Here is a 12,918-nt window from a genome sequence, read left to right as displayed (position 1 = left end):
AAGTAAGGGTCCATTATACTGCCTCCTACTCATTGAGTTATTTGTTAAACACATTCAGTGCTGATGTGTACATCTGGAACTTCATAACAGGTACCCATGGACCTGTCTCCAATGTAATAAGGAATCACCGTGGATGAATAAAGAGATAAGTGCAAAATTGAAACAAGTGAAAAAGGCAGCCACTGAGCACAGCAAAGGCGAGGAGAGCAAATGGGAATACGAAGTGAGGAAAGAAGTTAAAAAAAACAATTAGGAATGCAACAAGGAGCTATCAAAATTCAATTATCAAAGAATTTAAATAGAAATATTGAAGTATTCCACAAATAACAAAAGGAACATCAGAATGGGGATGGGGCCACAAAGCTCACAGGTAACTAAAGCGAAATGGCCGAAATATTGAATAATTACTTTGCCTCCGTATTTACCAGGGAGACTAATGGTGTAGACATGACATTAGAAGACTAGATCAAAAAATATATTAAGAAATTTAAGATACAAAGAGGCGAGATAATTGATAAACGTAGAAAGCATAAAACTCCTGGATGGATTGTTTAAATGCATATTAAAAGAAACTGGGGAAGAATTAGCAGAGGCACTATTATATATTTATAAAAATTAATTAAAAAAAGAAATAGTGCCTGAGGACTGACAGACAGCTAATGTTATTCCTATATTTTAAAAGGGAAATAGAACAAGCCCAGGGAACTATAGACCACTTAGCTTAATGTGGGTAGTAGGAAAGAGAATGGGATCGTTACTCAAAGATGTAAGAGAAAAACATCTAGAAGCCAAAAATATAATGATGAATAGTCAGCACAGATTTCAACGGGGTAGGCCATGCTTGGCCAACCTTACTGAATTCTTTAAAGAAGTAACAGAAAGAGTAGATAAGGGTAATGAAGTAGATGCAATATACTTAGATTTTCAAAAGGCTTTCGATAAGGTACCACACAGTAGACTCATGATTAAGATCAGAGCATGTGGAGTTAGGGGACAAGTAGCAGAATGATAGCAAGCTGGCTACAAACAGAAAGCAGAGAGTAGGTATTTACTCAGACTGGTGGAAGGTGGGAAGTGGCGTTCCCCAGGGATTAGTACTGGGATCACTGTTGTTCATTATTTCTATAAATGGTTTGGATTCAGGAATCCGAAGTACAATTTGAAAATTTGCGGATGACACCAAATTGGGAGTGAAGTTAATACTGAAGAAGACTGCGACAAAATACATGAAGACCATAATAAAGTTGCAGAATGGGCGTGTAAATGGCAAATGATTTTCAATAGGGACAAGTGTGAGCTCGTGCATTTTGGTAGGAGGAATAAGGAATCCATCTATTCCTTGGAAAATAAGAGTATAAATGGGTTAGAGGAGCAAAGGGATCTCAGAGTATAGATTTGCACATCGTTAAAAGTAGCTACGCAGGTTAGCAAGGACGCTACAACGGAAACAAGGCAATGAAGTTCATTTCTAAAGGAATAGAAGTTAAGCAGAGAGGTTATGTTAACCTTGTATAGAACCTTGGTTTGACCACACATAGAATACTGTGTGCAGTTCTGGTCAGTTTTTTTCAACCTTTCCCCATAAACCTGACACAAGGGATAGCCTTGTGGCATTTCTCTTATTGCCGGATATTTCCGTTTGCTTCAATGACCAGAATTTAACTCCGTTTTGAAGGTGTGACCTGACATGGGAACTATCCAACCACAGGGTGATGTCCTTTATTGTGTTCGCTCTCAGATCCACATTGATCCACATGAATGAAATGGATACAACTGCTGTGTTACAAAAGTCAGTCTTGTCTTCGATATTCGCCTGGGTACAATGGTGCTAGCTACTCCCATGAGCAGCCCGAGCATCTAACAGTTCAGAATGCACTTGTGCTGCCCAATATCTAATGCTATCATGGTGTAACCCAGGAGTGTAACAATCAAAGTCCCTTGTGATTCTAACTGGATATTTATGTCTTTGGCACACACCTCCATATGTCCCTCTCCTATCTTTTCAAAAACAGACAAAGAAAATATTGGCTGGACAAGATTGGATACAAATTGTTAAGCCATTTTATTTCTCAGACAGCAATAAATATACAGAGCAATATTTATGAACAGACTCACTTAATCCAGCCAGTACAGCTTTTTCTCTCAAGATAAGACAATATAATTAATACGCTATGCTTCCCACATCAGTGGATCAATCCTCTTGTTTAACTTAAACAAAATTACTTCTAGCTACCCTCCTGCATTATAACTTTCTGAATCTGGGTGAATACCTGCCATAGCAGCCCTTTGTTTAAAAACAAGAAAAGACCCTCTGGTCCATCCAGCTTGTCCCACATAATTGTGATTCCTTGTGTATCACAATATATAAACTCTCCACTCCACTGAAAACCATGTCAGTATGTATTTCTGTTCCTATTTTTATCATCGTGCGCTCACAACCAGGGGTGGAGGGTTTATGATAGAAAGCTTCTGAGACCAATGACTTTCCAACGCAATCTTCTTCTTCTTCTTGGGCAGTCCCTCGGAGTTGAGGATGACTTGCTATCACACTAACATGAGTTTTCAGGTGACTGATGAGTCCAATATGGGACCTACAGACTCTGTCACAGGTGGGGCAGACGGTGGTTGGAGGGACGGGTGGGTGGGGGGCTTGGGTTGTCGTGCGCTCCTTCCGCTGTTTGCGCTTGGCTTCCGCGTGCTCCCGGCGAAGAGACTCGAGGTGTTCGGCGCCTTCCCGGATGCTTCTCCTCCACTGAGAGGGGTCTTGGGCCAGGTGTCGGTGGGGATGTTGCACTTTTTCAAGTAGGCTTTGAGGGTGTCCTTGAAGTGTTTCCTCTGCCCACCTGGGACTCGCTTGCCGTGTCGGAGTTCTGAATAGAGCGCTTATTTTGGGAGTCTAGTAGTGGGCCAACGGACGATGTGGCCCGTCAATCAGAGCTGATCGAACAATTGGTGTTAAGTGTTTATCAATTTAACTGAGATAAACTAATGAATGGCTTATTGTTTTCAGATTTTGGGGAAATGACTTCAATACTTAACTCATTAACATTGTAATCACCTGTTGGCTCTGCGTATTTTTAAGCGTGCATGAATACGTTTTGCTTTAAAAACAAAACACAACATTTAAACAAAAAGCATTTTCTAAATCCTTTCTGCGGAAAAATGGTCAACAAAATCCTGGAAGATGACACACTCAAAAGGAAGGGGATACTACATACACACACACACACAACTGGACTGCCCAACCTAGGGGCTAGAGCAGGAAAGTGGAGATAGAAGATCAACCATGATCTTAGTGAATGGCGGAGCAGGCTTGAAGGGCCGAATGGCCTACTCCTGCTTCTAATGTTATTCGTGTAATACATTAGCATTCTGGGTGCATCTCTCACAATGCATCGGGAGAGCCAAGGCCATATTATCAGGTACCCGCAGCCAGTTTCTTACTGCCCTCTGTGCACTGGACACTTCCCCAGTATGAAGCTATGGGAACAATGGACAGTGGAGTTAGGGGCGCTGGGGGCAAAGTGCAAGGATACCCCATTTCCTTTTCCTGTTTAGCGCCTGTTCCTAATGGGCTCTGAACAGTTGGAGCCATGCTGAAGTATTTCAGGGCTTGAGGCCTCTATGTTAGATTTTCTATTACATTCATCATAGGCAGTCCCTCAAAATCGAGGAAGACTTGCTTCCACTCTAAAAATGAGTTCTTAGGTGACTGAACAGTCCAACACGGTAATTATAGTCTCTGTCACAGGTGGGACAGAAAGTCGTTGAAGGGTGGGTGGGACTGGTTTGCCACACGCTTCTTCCGCTGCCTGCGCTTGTTTTCTGCATGCTCTCGGCGACGAGACGCGAGATGCTCAGCTCCCTCCCGGATGCTGTTCCTCCACTTTGGGCAGTCTTTGGCCAGGGACTCCCAGATGTCAGTGGGGATGTTGCACTTTATCAAGGAGGCTTTGAGGGTGTCCTTGTAACGTTTCCTCTGCCCACCTGGGGATCGCCTGCCGTGTAGGAGTTCCGAGTAGAGCGCTTGCTTTGGGAGTCCGCTACACAAGTATTCATTCACGTCAAACTCTCTGACTGCTGCTTAGCGTTCTCAGTTGTCAAACAGAAACTCCTTGATTGCTAGCAATATTTACCACTATTATTATCAAAGAGCCAGCGAGCCTATTTTGATTAAAGAGTTAAATCTAGACCTGTCTGGGGTTCACCAATCAGTCCAACTTCTGACAGGCTCCTCAGGCTCATGTAGTATATGACTCAAATGTGATTTATGAAATTTTGACTTTGGAGCTTGATAACATCTGTCCCTGAGAATCGTGTACACAGCACTTCTAAAGCGTCTTCATCCACTGTATCCCAAATTTGTCAGTTGTCATAAATTTCTGGTAAAGTTGCAGCAGTGAATTGAGCCTAAATCAGGCCAGTTGTTTGTTCCAGTCAGATTGCAGAATAAAGACTCGCTTCTTTTTTCCTTCGGAGGTGTCTCATTTTGTTGCAAAGCTGAAAAAAAAAGTCTTGCATTTTATATAGCGCCTTTCATGGCCTCAGGACGTCCCAAAGCGCTTTACTGCCAATGAAATACTTTTTTTGGAGTGTAGTCACTGTTGTAATGTAGGAAACACAGGAAGAGTCACACCAGGCTGGTATAAAGAGTGTGGGATATGAATGGCCCATTCACTCTATTCGTGTCAGCTGTGGCTCAGTGGGTAGAACTGTCACCTCTCAGCCAGAAGGCCGTGGGTTCAAGTGTCACTCCAGGGACTTGAGCACAAAAATCTAGGCTGACACTGCAGTGCAGTGCTGAGGGATTGCTGCACCGTTGGAGGTGCTGTCTTTCGGATGAGAAGTTAAACTGAGATCCCATGGCATTATTTCGAAGAAGAGCAGGGGAGTTATTACCGGTGTCCTGGCCAATATTTATCCCTCAGTCAACATCACAAAAACAGATTATCTGGTGATTATCACATTGCTGTTTGTGGGAGCTTGTTTGTGCACAAATTGGCTGCTTATAAGAGTGACTACAGTCTTTCTTTCATCTTAAGAAAGTTCTAGAAAGTTTCTCCCAACCTCCAAATATAACTCACGCAAAGCTCCAGAATCTCATTTTCTAAACGAAAAGTAGTTGTTGCAATCTCCCATCCGATGTTAAATATCCGTGAGCTGATTTTTGCTCATGTGCCACATTCTATGCAGCATTCCATCATTTCTCTCTGTACTTATCCTTGTAACCTTCAATCCTGCTCCTCGCCAGAAATTTAGCTGGCTCTTTTCCTGCAATTATTTTTGTAGAAAACAGTTAAATCAAAAGCCCCCTGATTAAAGGGATGGGCGGGGATACTCCAAACACTTTCAAACAAGTGCCCCCTTGTTTTTTGTTTTTGTGGAGTTTTTTTGAGGGCACTAAAACACAATTTATACAAATGCCCCCTGGCTACAAGGGGGTTCAGTCTCTGCGGAGACTATCAAAAATTGCCATTGCCAACTATATTTCAAGTCGTTATAGCGGGGTATTGGGAAAAGTTTTCAATAAGCAATAATCGCGCCTCGGTTAAACTTCATCGGCTACGATACTGCAAGGAGTTAATTGGTGCACATGCTTTGAATCGCAGTTTGGCTCAATTGGAAGCACATGTTGCCTCCAGCTGCTTTTATATTGGTCCTTTGGATCAGATTCCAGGAGACCAGCACCTGTGATGTGAGCTGGCAGTTAAATCCAGTTTACGCATCCCAGTGTCAGACTTTTACACAGAATTACATAGAATGTACAGCACAGAAACAGGCCATTCGACTCAACTGGTCCATGCCGGCATTTATGCTCCACACGCGCCTCCTCCCATCCTACTTCATCTCAGCCTATCAACATATCACATTGCCTCAGATAATATTGTGGCTGTACTGTATGCTCACAGTATGCTCACAGGTTTGTAGAGCTGTTGCACTGTGAGTGGCTTAGCCAGTCACGTGATGTTCACAAGACTCAATAAAACCCCAGTCAGTTGGGTCGAGGTCATCCACGATGAGGTATGCAGTTGTGAGCCTGGTGGATGAACTGGTAACGTGTAGTGTGATTGTTAAACCTTTGTTAATAAACCAACTAGTTCTTAATAGCAATGTGTTGCTATGAATTCTTAAGCAAAGGACCCATGAAGCAAATACATTACAGTGGCTTCAAGCTTCATTCAAGGACTTTTGCATGCAATATAGACTGGTTAATCTAATTCAGATGAGATGTTGAAACAAGCCACTTGTTTTGGGTGGTTCAGGCACATATTCAGAATCCCACGGTACTATTTTGAAGAGATCTCCCTATGTCTTCACCAGCGTGGCTTTCTCAACCAACGGCACTGAAAAACAGGTGAACTGGTCATTTAGCTGTTTGTCGTTGGTGGGATTTTACTGTGTGCAACATGCCCGGGGCATTCACCTACACAACGGCCTGGATATTAATGGGGCGGGTTACGTTGGCAGCGGCTGGAGTTTCGGACGCTGTCAGAGTTTTAACTCCACGGCCGATGCATTCTGACAGGTTCTCTGCCCAGAAGTCAGCCCGATTAAACAGGCTTGGCTTCCAGTTGGGTTGTGGGGGACTCCGGAGCAAGCCACAGGAAGAGGTAGATCCGATCCACAACCTGGGGGCGGGCCTATCCCGAAGGGGAGAGGGGGGGATCCCATCCCTGACCCGGGGAGGTGGGGTGGGGGTCGATTCTGGGGGTCTATATACAGGGAGTGGTCTGATTGTGGGGGTGGGGGGTGGGGGGGGGAGTGCTCGGAGGGGCGTGGAGCCAGAGGAAATCAGCCACAATTTAAAATTCTCCTCCACATGTTTAAATTCCTTCACGGCCTTGCTTCTCACTATCTCTGTAACCTCCTCCAGTACTACAAATCCTCAACCCCCGACCCCCGCCAAGAAATCTTTGAACCGTTTCTTTGACTCTGGCCTTGTGCACCCCGTCCCTCCCTTTACTTCACCATTGGCGCCCGTGCCTGCAGCCATCCAGGCCCCATGCTCTGAAAATCCCTTTCTAAACCTCTCTGCCTCACCACCTTTCCTCCTTAAAACCCACCTCTTTGACCAAGCTTATGGTCGCCCCTCCTACTAGCTCCTTCTTTTGCTCAGTCTCCATTTTCTCTGATTACGCCGCTGTGAAGCACCTTGGGGTATTTCTCAATGTTAAAAGGCGCTATATAAATGAAGTTGTTGTGTTAACTGAGGGAGGAACGTGGAGCAGGATACCTCCTTACTTCTCTTCTGCAACCTCCAGAAAGATAACAGTTTAAAGTCCCATCTGAATGATATTACCTCCGGCAATGTGGCCTTAGTACTACACTGGAGTGTCACCTTTGATTATGTGATCCTGAAGTAGGAGTTGAATCCACAACCTTCTGATTCATAAGTCAGAGTGCTACCAACTGAACTTGGCTGAATGGTATATAATGTGACTGTATCATCACACAATGGACTGTGGGCAGCCAGAACACACTTAACATTTTGCAAAAAAGAAATACTTGCATTTATATAGCGGTTTTTACGACCATCGGACGTCTGAAAGCACTTTACAGCCAATGAAATACTTTTTTGCAGTGTAGTCACTGTTGTAATGTGGGAAACGCAGCAGCCGATTTGCGCACAGCAAGCTCCCACACACAGCAATGTGATAATGACCAGATAATCCGTTTTAGTGATGTTGATTGAGTAATAAATATTAGCCAGGACACTGGGGAGAACTCCCCTGCTCTTCTTTGAAATAGTGCCATGGGATCTTTCACGTCCACCTGAGAGAGCAGACGGGACCTCGGTTTAATGTCTCATCCGAAAGGTGGCATCTCCAACAGTGCAGCACTCCCTCCGCACTGCGCTGGAATGTCAGCCTCGAGTTTTTTGTGTTCAAGTCCCTGGAGTGGGACTTGAATCCACAACCTTCTGACTCAGAGGCAAGTGTGCTACAGAGTATTCCAGGATTCCTAAATATTTACAGAAGGATCAATGAACAGTGTTATTTCAGAAAGCACCAGTCTTGGCTGAAAGCTCTTGGAACAGCACAGTAACTTTCTTCGTTGCATTCCAACAATGACTACACTTCAACAGTACTTCATTGGCTGTAAAATGCTTTGGGATATCCGTGGTTGTGAAAGGTGATAGAGAAATTAAGTCTTTCTTTATTCTTTCATCTAGACGTATATAAGATTGTTAAGGGATGGGGAAAAAGTAAAGCCCAAGTATGATTTGATATGAAATGATGTAAGTAGAGTAATTGGCTCAGGTTCTAACTAATAAAAGGCCATTTTAAGACTGATCCCGGAAACATCTTCATGGAAAAGAAAGTAGGGCGAGTTGTAGAACAGGTGGCCGATTCGTTATCGCTTGTTTTTAGCCCGACGATAAAAGTTAAGTGTATCCCCATGCATCTGGACTGCACTGCCTGAAAGTGTGGTGGAGGCCAATACTATCATGGCATTCAAAAGGGAGTTGGCTAAGTACCTGAAGCAAAAAAAAATGTGCAGGGCCACGGGGAAAGGGCAGGGGAGTGGGACAAGCTGAAATGCTCTTGCAGAGAACCGGCACGGGCTCGATGGGCCGAATGGCCTCCTTCTGTGCGGTAACCATTCTGTGAGTCTATGATTCCATTGAGTGAGCAAGGTGTGGAGTAATGTTCCAGGTAGAGCAGCGGAGGCAAAAAACCCGGACCATTTCAGCAATAATTGGAAGCTGCCATATTGGGAATGCAGGGTCTTTGAAGACGGATGAATTAAGATGGGCCGAATGGTCTTCCTCGTATGTAATTATCTTGCCAATGAAGCTGATTTTTTAATTTACATAAAAAAAAACTCTATGAATAATGAATGCAACTGAAGTTATTTCTTTCCTGACAGATTGATGAATTTATTAATTCCAGGCTGTATGCTGTGAATCTTTATTCATCCGGAATGCTTCTGCGAAGTTTAAATAAACCGGAGGCAGAATAACCCAGAGTGCGCCGTGGAATGGCGAGAGGGTGAATGGGCTTGTCGAGGGACGGTTGGCCCAGTGCCAAGTGTATAAAGAATGTGATTCGGAGCTGCCATCTGATAAGGAATTACCTGAGTGACAGACAGATTGGGCAACGTGATACACAAGAGAATCGTCTCTCATCGAGAAAGGTTAGCATAGTAAAAGGCTGATAATTCCACAGGTTGGCCTGCTTTATCTCAGCAACTCTCGTCACTTTAATTCTCCGCTCCACTCCCACTCTGACCGCTCTGTCCTTGACCGCTTACACTGTGCCAACGTAGTTCAGCACTAGCTCGAGGAACAGGACTTCATCTTTCGATTAGGCACTTTACAACCTCCTACACTCAACATTGAGTTCAACAATTTTAGACCATAATCTCTGCCCCTATTTTTTAACATGACAAACAGTGACTACACTCCAAAAGTACTTCATTGGCTGTAAAGAACTTTGAGAAGTCCGGTGGTCGTGAAAGGTGCTATATAAATGCAAGTCTTTTTTTTCTTTTCTTTTATGGCAGCTGTTAATGATTCTGCCATTCCCATTTGCACCTCTTCTAGACTCACTCTTTGTTGCTTTTCTGGTCCCATTACCATCTCCTTTTGTTTGGCGCTATCATACCTTTTATCATTTAATCACTCCTGCCTTCCACAGAGCTTCCCTTTTGTTCTTTCCTCCCCTCCCCACCTTTCCCTACCCCTGCATGTCTGTCCCACCTGTCTGTAACAGAGTCTGAGGCTCTCGTATCGGACTGTTCAGCCATCAAAGAACTCACTTTGGGAGTGGAAGCAAGTCTTCCTCGATTCCGAGGGACTGCCTATGATGATGATGATGATGACTTGCTTAAAATCTGTTACATCTCTAACATTTTCCAGTACTGACAAAGGGTCATCGACCTGAAACGTTAACTCTGCTTCTCTTTCCACAGATGCTGCTGAGTATATCCAGCATTTTCTGTTTTTATTTTAGCTCTATGTATCTCTTTCCCCATTCCACAACACGCTCACGATTGTCCTGGATCTAATGTTGCGTGGACAATCAGAGCAGAACGTGCACCGCTTCTGTGATGCTATCTACTGTAGTCTCTTTGGCCTGTGTGGTAAATCAGGCAACGTGAACATTTCACCCTGGTGATCTTCACAAGGTGGCCCTGTCAACTCCTGCGTTCCTTATAACAATCAATCTCCCTGTTGCCCAGTGCTAGAGGGCAGCACTGGGCTGAGTTATGGCACACACTCAACAAGTCTCATGTTAGAACACTACTGAACACTACTGTCCTGTTACTGTTGTTTAGATTTACATATCTCACTGCTCACTGAAATGATTTCAAAAGGAGTCAGTAATTGTTAAATGTTTGTGTATTGGGATTTGTAGTTTGTTCGTGATGGGCTATCGTGACAATCTGTCACTGGTTATTTCTGTAGGATTCTGATAAATAGCATTTGAATGATCTTTTAAAAATATGTAGGTGGGAACGGGACTGGAAGCTTCAGAGATAGGTGTAAAAACGACAACTTGCATTTATACAGCGCCTTTAACATAGTAAAACATCCCAAAGGACTTCACAGAAGCGTTATCAAACAAAATTTGACACCGATCCACATTCGGACAGGTGACCAAAAGCTTGGTCAAAGAGGTAGGTTTTCAGGAGTGTCTTAAAGGAGGAGAGAGAGGTGGGAAGACGGAGAGGTCTAGGGAGGGAATTCCAGAGCACCTGAAGTGATCAAATCCTCCATGGGACAATGCTTTGGAAGCAGTTCAGAGAAGGTTCACTCGGTTGATTCCGGAGATGAGGGGGTTGACTTATGAGGAAAGGTTGAGTAGGTTGGGCCTCCACTCATTGAAATTCAGAAGAATGAGAGGTGATCTTATCTATTAAGATTATGAGGGGGCTTGATGGGGTGGATGCAGAGAGGATGTTTCCACTGATAGGTGAGACTAGAACTAGGGGGCATAATCTTAGAATAAGGGGCCGTCTATTTAAAACTGAGATGAGGAGGAATTTCTTCTCTCAGAAGGTTATAAATCTGTGGAATTCACTGCCTCAGAGAGCTGTGGAAGCCGGGACATTGAATAAATTTTAAGACCGAGATAGTTTCTTAACCGATAAGGGAATAAGGGGTTATGGAGAGCGGGCAGGGAAGTGGAGTTGAGTCCATGACCGGATCAGCCATGATCGTATTAAATGGCGGAGCAGGCTCGAGGGGCCGTATGGCCTACTACTGCTCCTATTTCTTATGTTCTTATGGTCCTCACTGCCGGGGTTGGGAATGTTATCTGTGGAGGGCAGTAACCTAGATGTGGATAGTGAAGATTTAAGGATGGATTCTAGAGTTTAATTGATTACTTTTGGGAATCAAAGCGTATTTATACTAAATTTATACTGCAGGCTCCCTCAGTAGATTAAACGTGTGGGGTAGAATCCATGATAAGGTAGATTTTACAGGGTGTGCGGAAGGAGATTAAATGTATTGTGGAGAGTTGCTGATAGGTACATTGCATATCAACTGTGGAAGGAGATTAAATGGGTGCAGTGGAGTCTGTGACAATGTAGATTGTACATGGGCTATGGGCAAAGGTTAAGGCGGTGAAACTGGCCCATTTTATAGCCCCGTTAGCGTCTCCAGGGGGCACATTAGTGTTTTCGCCAGGGGGAGGGGGCGCTACTGCCTCCCGGTAATTGCCGCGGAGGCTTGGGGGGGGAAGGCTGTCCCGGTAGCGGTGTGCCCCGTGATTGGTGCCCCAGGCCGTGCGCGCCAACCCCTTTGTGCCCTGTGTGTCACCAAGCTGGCGCACATCCGTCGCCAGGGCACCCCTTAAAGGGGAGATCTTTAGCGCCCTGCTCCACCACATTTATTTGTCGGCCGACTCTTGTGTCGACCAGGTCGCCATCGTGCAGCCAGGCACTCCGCCTTGGGTGCCGGGCTGTTGGCCTAAATGGCTGCACTAATGCTCCTGATATTGCAGATTGTACATTGTGTGTGAAAATAATTGTACTGGGTGGAGTACAGTCTATAATAGGGTGCACTGTACAATCGACTCTGGTGTAGGGCAGGCTTGATGGGATGAAGGGCCTTTTCTTGCTCTGTCTCTCTCTTTGTGCCCGTGTTATCTTTGGATGGGAAAGTCATGTCATGGGGACGAGTGATCAGGCACCTGTGAGTTTGAGTCAGAGGGGTCAGAGGGTCTAGTAAGAAGGAGGAACTGAGGGAAATCCTTATTAGTCGGGAAATTGTGTTGGGGAAATTGATGGGATTGAAGGCCGATAAATCCCCAGGGCCTGATGGTCTGCATCCCAGAGTACTTAAGGAGGTGGCCTTGGAAATAGCGGATGCATTGACAGTCATTTTCCAACATTCCATATACTCTGGATCAGTTCCTATGGAGTGGAGGGTAGCCAATGTAACCCCACTTTTTAAAAAAGGAGGGAGAGAGAAAACAGGGAATTATAGACCGGTCAGCCTGACATTGGTAGTGGGTAAAATGATGGAATTAATTATTAAGGATGTCATAGCAGCGCATTTGGAAAGAGGTGACATGATAGGTGCAAGTCAGCATGGATTTGTGAAATGGAAATTATGCTTGACAAATCTTCTGGAATTTTTTGAGGGTGTTTCCAGTAGAGTGGACAAGGGGGAACCAGTTGATGTGGTGTATTTGGACTTTCAGAAGGCTTTCGACAAGGTCCCACACAAGAGATTAAGTTAAAGCACATGGGATTGGGGGTAGTGTGCTGACATGGATTGAGAACTGGTTGGCAGACAGGAAGCAAAGAGTAGGAGTAAATGGGTACTTTTCAGAATGTCAGGCAGTGACTAGTGGGGTACCGCAAGGTTCTGTGCTGGGGCTCCAGCTGTTTACATTGTACATTAATGATTTAGATGAGGGGGTTAAATGTAGTATCTCCAAATTTGCGGATGACACTAAGTTG

General features: G+C 44.5%; 1 pseudogene; it reads right to left on the bottom strand.

Moving 5' to 3' along the window:
* Positions 1–5,447: 5,447 nt before the first annotated feature.
* Positions 5,448–5,580, bottom strand: LOC139228400 (U4 spliceosomal RNA; annotated as a pseudogene).
* Between the last annotated feature and the right edge of the window lie 7,338 nt (positions 5,581–12,918).

The sequence above is a fragment of the Pristiophorus japonicus genome, chromosome 17, assembly GCF_044704955.1.
Source record: "Pristiophorus japonicus isolate sPriJap1 chromosome 17, sPriJap1.hap1, whole genome shotgun sequence".
In the NCBI taxonomy this organism is placed as follows: domain Eukaryota; kingdom Metazoa; phylum Chordata; class Chondrichthyes; family Pristiophoridae; genus Pristiophorus; species Pristiophorus japonicus.
Note: the sequence above shows the minus strand (reverse complement) of the source record. Positions and strands in the feature narration are given on the sequence as shown.